Below are 7,529 nucleotides of genomic sequence, written 5' to 3'. Positions count from 1 at the left end.
ATAGATTTGTCTATTCTGGACATTATATTGTCCACGAAAAATTTGATTAATAGTCAATCTAAGAAAGCAATAGAGAATTTTATTTGAGCCAACCTGAGGATTATAGCCCGGGAGACAATCTTTCAGAAAGCTCTGAGGACTTTTCTGCCCATTAGAAGTTAATGCACAGGGCCTCCCGAGGCTGCTGCCAGTCAGGTGAGCTCCGGTCTGTCTGCGCTGCGGCAGGGAGGCCGCCGGATCAGCGAACCAAACCAATGCTGGGCGTGGAGGTGGTGCCTCAGTGTTCTCTGGGAAACAAGCAATGGGAAGGTGCACTGGTCTCCTCTAAGCCATCACCTCATCTTTAACCTGGCTCAGGATGGGATGAAACTATCAGAGACTTAAGGTGATCAAAATATATGACTTGACTAAAGTAAAGTTAAAATATTGTGGTGTGCATTTCAATTCTCAAGCCATAGCTCCCACCATTGAGCAGATTGACCAGTCTTTCGATGCAACCCATCCTGGAGTGTACAACTCCACTGAGCAGCTCTTCCACCTCAACTTCAGAGGACTGTCTTTTTCTCTTTTCAGCTAGATTCATGGACCGAGGCTCCCAAGTGCGAACCCAGTTTTGCCCATGGTCTGGCTTCTCTCCAGACAACACACGAAGCAATCGTGAAACGAATGCACATCTACAGTGGAAACAGCCTACAGGATACCAAGGTTCCCATGATGCCCCGAGCTGTTTCCTGGGCAATGTGTGTGCTGAGAGTATAGATGTTCTTTGAGATGGAACTGGACCCTCAGGTTTATGACTTCGCCTACTTGCCGCAGGTTGCGGACCCAGCCTATTAACAGATGCCAAGATGTGGGTATTTGAATTCTTAGTGTATTTTGGCAGTTCCTGCCAAGATGTTCTTAGCATGCTTACCTCTCCACACAAGGTCTTCTACAAGTCAGAAGACAAAATGAAGATTTATTCTCCTTCTCCTGATAAGCAAGTTCCATCCAAGTGCGATGACTACTTTTTTAACTACTTCACTCTTGGAGTGGACATCCTCTTTGACGCGAATACACTCAAAGTGAAGAACTTTGTCCTATACACCAATTACCCTGGACATTATAATTTTAACATTTATCACCACTGTGAGTTCAAGAATCCACTAACTGTAAAGAGAGAAAACACAGATGGTCAGACAGAAATGTGCATGACCTACAGCAAGGGGGACAACATCCAAGAACTTCTGGGCCATCCTGTGGAGAAGCCTGTTGCTCTGCACAGGTCCTGCTCCCCAGACAACACCAGCCCATTTGGCTCCACATTCTGCTTTGGTCTTCAGCGGATGATCTTTGAGGTCATGCAGAACAACCACATTGCCTTGGTGATCATTTATGGCCCTCCCAGGCCTGACGCAGACCTGAGGGCCACGGAGCTCCACTAGGATCATCACCACCCATGCCCCTCTGCCCCGTGGAACTGTGCATCGCATCCTATTCAGCAGGCCACCCTGTGGGTTTTCTTGGACACCTTATCAGTGTGGAAGAGCTGTTGTGATATTTTGAGCTGGATCTCAGGCTGGGTGCTCTGCCATGGGGTGAGAGGCCCAGATATTCCTCTGTCCATTCTTAGCCTGCTGGTGCCAACAGGGGGCACAAACTACAAAGAGAAGCACAAACTCTGAGCCTTGATACCTGGACCCAGGAGCTCTCAGCTAACATGTAAGGGGAGAGTGTTCTGTCTCCCCTGACCCACACACATTGGGAAAACTTGAGGCTCTTTCTGTGGCTGAGGACCCAGGCACCCAGGACAAGGACAGGGTCCTGCCTTTGGCCCAACATTGCCACATGACCCTTAAGGCAAGCAGGTAGCATGTCCATAGTACTTGGCTGCAACTTTTGTACTACATCCACTTTAGTTACTGGATGAGCTGGCTGTGGCCAAGGTGGCCCACCTGCCCTTCCCTGTTTCTTTCATGCATGCGCTCCCTGCCAGGCCCAGTAGGCACACCCAACTGGTTGAAACACAACTTTCTCCCATCAAGGTATGTGCCCAGGCCTGCTTCCCACCTTTCTTGGAGCCAGGCTTCAAGGCTGCCTGTTCCCCTACTCTGCCCCAACCTGGCTGACAGGGCTGCATGTTTCCATCCTGTTTGCCTCTTTTATTTAATGCCAGAGTTGTAGCCAGAGACAACTTCCTCCTTTTTTGTGTTTCAGCATTCTGCTCTGTACTGTGGGCTTGACTCCCCTTCCCTGACTCTGGGCCGTGTCCCCTGGCCAGGCCCATTCATAGCTCAAGTCCTCTGGGGCTCAAGGAGGGCTGGGCTGCTCAGTCTCTTTGTGGAATTTGCTAAGGAAAGTAGTATATGTGCTTTAAAAATATTAATCCTTTTGAAAAGAATTGAGAAAAGAAATGTATAATTTTATTCCATTTTAAGTTATTTTCATTTAGCAACTTGTGATACATAGATGACAATTTTGTGAGTTTTTCAAATGTGTGTACAGATTTTTGTAAGTATAGCTCTTTTGTAATTAACTCATGTACAGCCTCATCCTGTATAGTTTAACATCCTGTATAGTTTAGCCCAGGGGACCTGCCTTGGGCTCCTGTGTAGTGCCTGGGCCCACAGCCAGGCTTGTGTGGCATTCCCATGACTTTGGGACTGATTGGTGTCTTCCCATGTGGACTGTGGCCTGGCCAGAGGCCCCCCCCCACCACACAACCCACTGTGGGGCAGCCAGGACTGTTCCCATCCTCTTAGAATGGGGGAACCTTCCTCATGCCCTGCCTGTACCCCTCCTCCAATAAAGACCTATGCCCTTAGCAACAGCTCACCATGTGCTGTTGCTGGGATGTTTGTACTTAAAAAAAAAATAAATAAAAGAGAATACACAGTTATATACATTTTGAAGACAAAGAGTTATATATCAAATGATGTATTGACAGTTTACATAGTCCAGATCTGCATGTACAAGGCAAGTAGTGAGTCATCTTGATTAAGGATTAAGAAAGGAATATGGGGATTCCCTGGCGGTCCAGTGGTTAGGACTCGGCACTTTCACTGCCCAGGCTGTGTTCAATCCCTGGTCGGGGAACTAAGATCCTGCAAGCTGTGTGCTGCAGCCAAAAAATAATAGCAATAAATAAAATAAAATAAAATACACTTGAGCTGGAAATGAAAACCCTCTTTAGTTGAGAAGGAAAAGAAATAAAACAGCCCCATGTTCAATGCTGCCTCATTCCTCATGTTATGTCTCATCTCTCATGTTATAGCCTAAGGAATTACCTTTCTGGTGCCAGGAAGAATTGCTCTTTACCATCAAGCAGGCATTCCTGTGTCTTTTAAGGAGATCTGGTTTCTGTATAATTGTAGAAGCACAGTGCACACTAAAAAGGAGTATTGGCCCAAATGAGCAGAGAGAAAGTTTTATGTTTAAATGTTTTTTGTCCTCCCTTAAAAATAGTTTTATTTCATCAATTCCCTCTTTTGATCATTAATTTTTTTTTTTTTTTTTTTTTTTTTGCTGTATGCGGGCCTCTCACTGTTGTGGCCTCTCCCGTTGCGAAGCACAGGCTCCGGACGCGCAGGCTCAGCGGCCATGGCTCACGGGCCCAGCCGCTCCGCAGCATGTGGGATCTTCCTGGACCGGGGCACGAACCTGTGTCCCCTGCATCGGCAGGTGGACTCTCAACCATCGCGCCACCAGGGAAGCCCCGATCATTAATGTTTTGATAGAAAGCATTAGGTGATCAAATATTTGGTCCCTTGATGCCACCTGTGGTTGCTTACCTGCCCTGGGTCTGTCATGTCCCTCCATTGCCAGTTCTAAAAGCCTGGTTCTTTCTTTCCTTTTAGGGGGACTGTAGTGGTATAATGTCTGTCAAGCACTGACAGTGAATTCCAAGTTGCCCAGTAGGACTTATGTCAATTTTACATTGCATGTGCATTGTGCATGTTCATTATTTTATAGAGAACTATAGATGTAATCAATAGTTTCAATCAGTTTATATATTATTATTTTAGTAGAAGTTGGTGACACATAGCACGAAATGCAAGAAACCATCACTTTATAAGTTATACAAACTGTCATCAAAATTACCAACGGGAGTAAGAATGCCATTAGTAAAGATTTAAAGCAGGACCCCCACCCGCCGAACCAAACCTTTTTCCTAGTATTTCTCCTAAACTGGGAAGAAGATCATTTAGAGTGGAAATTTGCGTTTTCATATGTGTCACAATATGGGTCATATTAGAAAACTCTTGGGAAGCAGTTAAAATATCTAGGGCCATGTGATTTTTTATTTTTTATTTTATTTTTTTTTTGGCGGTACGCGGGCCCCTCACTGTTGTGGCCTCTCCCGCCACAGAGCACAGGCTCCGGATGCACAGGCCCAGCAGCCATGGCCCACGGGCCCAGCCGCTCTGCGGCATGTGGGATCTTCCCGGACCAGGGGCACGAACCCGTGTCCCCTGCATCGGCAGGCAGACTCCCAACCACTGCACCACCAGGGAGGCCCAGGCCATGTGATTTTATAGGACCTCTTTTCTCATCATGGAAACTTCTGAATTGAGCAAGCTAATGGCTTGGTTACTATCATTTAAGGCTTGCTGGGTGAATTTTGTTAAAGTCTCTGTGAATAATGACAACTTCTATTCCAAGTGAAGGAATAAATATTGTGACCAAACGATCATACCAATGCAAGACTGATTGATCCCAGTGTGTTCACATTAAAGGCAGATTGGCAGGGACAGTTTCAAAGCCTACCTGTAGGTGACCTTGCGCATGAGTAAAACCAATTGTGCATCTTCCTAACCAACCTGGGGAGAGGCAACGCCATAAAATTGTTCAATAAATCCATTGGATCCTGGGAGGAGCTAAGTAATATATATATATATATTTATACCCATTATCTCTTTTTTAAATTAATTATTTTTATTATATTTTTGGCTGCATTGGGTCTTCGTTGCTGCGCACGGGCTTTCTCTAGTTGCGGCGAGCGGGGGCTACTCTTCTTTGCGGTATGCGGGCTTCTCATTGTGGTGGCCTCTCCCGCTGCGGAGCATAGGCTCCAGGCGCCCAGGCCTCAGTAGTTGTGGCACGCGGGCTCAGTAGTTGTGGTGCACGGGCTTAGCTGCTCCGCGGCACGTGGGATCTTCCCGGACCAGGGCTCGACCTCGTGTCCTCTGCATTGGCAGGCGGACCCCCAGCCACTGTGTCATCAGGGAAGCCCTAAGTAATATATTTAATATCTAGTGAAAAGGAGTATTTATAGTCAGGTTCTGAACAAATGTCATTCATTGGCTGAATAAGAGGGTCCCACTTAGTGATATCAGTGGTAGCTGGCACAGTCCTAGGGTATCTTTCTTCTAAAATAAAATTTCTAAGGGCCATCCAGTTAGAGCCTTGGAGAGAAGAAATCCACCAAGGTACACCCGGAAGAATCTGTCGTAGATTACTCACTGTAAAGCCAACAATTGAATTAATTTTATACCCTACTTAGGTTTTGTGCCCATGATAGAAAAAATTGATATATGCAAAAGTCCACAAAATCAATAAAACACTATAAATAATCATATAAGTCAGGTCCAGCATCTCAAGATAGCTGTCTAATTCTGATGTCATTGTCTTTTTGTCCTAGTGTGGGTGTAGTTTCTCTTCTATTTGAGCACTGTTTTAAAGTGAGTTGAGGTCAGCAGTCTTCTCTATAGACCAGCCCAGTGCAGGACCCTTCTAAAGTGGGACATAAGGATCCAAAAGTCAATTTCCTTTAGTTTTACTGTGTATGAGCTAGTCAAGTGTACCTGGTAAGGGTCTTTCTATCTAGGTTGGAGATGGACCTTTAAATAATGTCTTTCCCAGTATGCATAATCTGCCTGGTTGCAGGTCACGGGACAACTGATCTTTGCCCAAAGACAGACTACTGGGATAAGCTTCAGAAAGAAACTTAGAATGTCCTTTAAAAAGTTAATTAAACTTTACAATAATATAACATAGTAATGAGGAGCCCTTCAGGAAGTGAGTCCTAGGTAGTAAATATAAAACTCCAAAGACACGAACAACGCTAGAATTGAATATCCACAAGTAATTTTTCTCTCTAAAATTATCCTCATTGCCACCAAATATAGCCAAATTAAGACTAATTTGTTTGTAAAATAAGCCTGGCTTCAATAAACTTATCTTAATTATTTACATATGTGTAATTGATTATATAGGCTCTTTAAATTGGCTTTGCTGGAAGTTTTCGTAAGGAATCTCAGGTTAAACTTTTAAAAGGCCTGTCAAGGGTGGGCAAGCCACATCAAGGGCTTGCTATCAGATTCTGCCTGTGGTATCGATAGATTTGGGTGAATTCCTCTCTTCTCAAGGTCCCCAAAATATCTTGAGATTCCTGCACCAGCCAGCAGGTGGACTTCTTTATTTACCTGGCAAGGCTGCTGAGAACACTGAAAGCAGGGTACCAGGTTGTTTTCCAAGGGGCTTTATAACTCCATAAAGTTCACGTTAGTTCTTTAAAGTTACTTGGTCATATCTGATTCTATCATATTCTGTAATACAACATTCCAGTCAAAGCCATGTTAATATAACCAATGTTTCCAATTATGTCCTGTTATAAGGAGAACAGATTCTTATTGAACTTATACAAATAACTATATTGCCTAAAAATAAGAATATTCACTAAGAGTTTCCAAATTCTGAAGTAATTAAGTTGAGAGAAAGGATAAATATTTCAATTCTGCTTAAAAACGTACAATTTACCAAGTTGCTATAAGTCATTCTTAGCTTAAGAGGAAACATTTCCTTAAAACTGGAAAACAAAGGTTAAAAGCCAAAAATATTTCAGACAAAAAGCCATAAAAATTATAACCATATTCATCAGTTCACTCAGTCCTATGTAGCTAATCCTTGTTGATCTTGATCATCTGTTAACAGTTTATGAAGCCATTTTGTTTTCCATTAGAACTCTTTAACTTCTTACCCAGATTTGTGGTATGATTTGAACGATATCAGAAACCTGTACTTGTCAAAAGTTTCTTTCTATGAATATTCTTGAAGATGAAGCATTTTTTTTCAAAAACATCAGAGTACAACAATAGCTGTCCATAAATGGTAAAACGACTTTAGGGCTTCCCTGGTGGCGCAGTGATTGAGAGTCCGCCTACCAATGCAGGGGACATGGGTTCGTGCCCCGGTCCGGGATGATCCCACATGCCGCGGAGCGGCTGGGCCCGTGGGCCATGGCTGCTGGGCCTGCGCGTCCGGAGCCTGTGCTCCGCAACGGGAGAGGCCACAACAGTGAGAGGCCCGCGTACCGCAAAAAAAACAAAAACAAAAGACTTTAAAAGGTATGGTTAAAGATCTAATTACAATGCAATTGACAAAGAAACTTGGTCTCATCAAATCACGTTCTTTTTCTTGCTGACAAATTTTTTAACAGAGATTGTAAGATCTTATTTGACTTCTAGCAAACCTAGTACTTAATGTTGATGGTTCCACAGACACATCTGTATCAGTTAAACCAAAAAATTTAAACTAATTTTGATACCAAA

The 7,529-nt window shown here is 43.9% G+C and overlaps 1 pseudogene; it reads left to right on the top strand.

Annotated features, from left to right (window-relative positions):
* Window positions 1–254: 254 nt before the first annotated feature.
* Window positions 255–1,424, top strand: LOC132531254 (phagosome assembly factor 1-like; annotated as a pseudogene).
* The last annotated feature ends 6,105 nt before the right edge of the window (window positions 1,425–7,529 follow it).

The sequence above is a fragment of the Lagenorhynchus albirostris genome, chromosome 13, assembly GCF_949774975.1.
Source record: "Lagenorhynchus albirostris chromosome 13, mLagAlb1.1, whole genome shotgun sequence".
NCBI classification, from domain to species: Eukaryota; Metazoa; Chordata; class Mammalia; order Artiodactyla; family Delphinidae; genus Lagenorhynchus; species Lagenorhynchus albirostris.
Note: the sequence above shows the minus strand (reverse complement) of the source record. Positions and strands in the feature narration are given on the sequence as shown.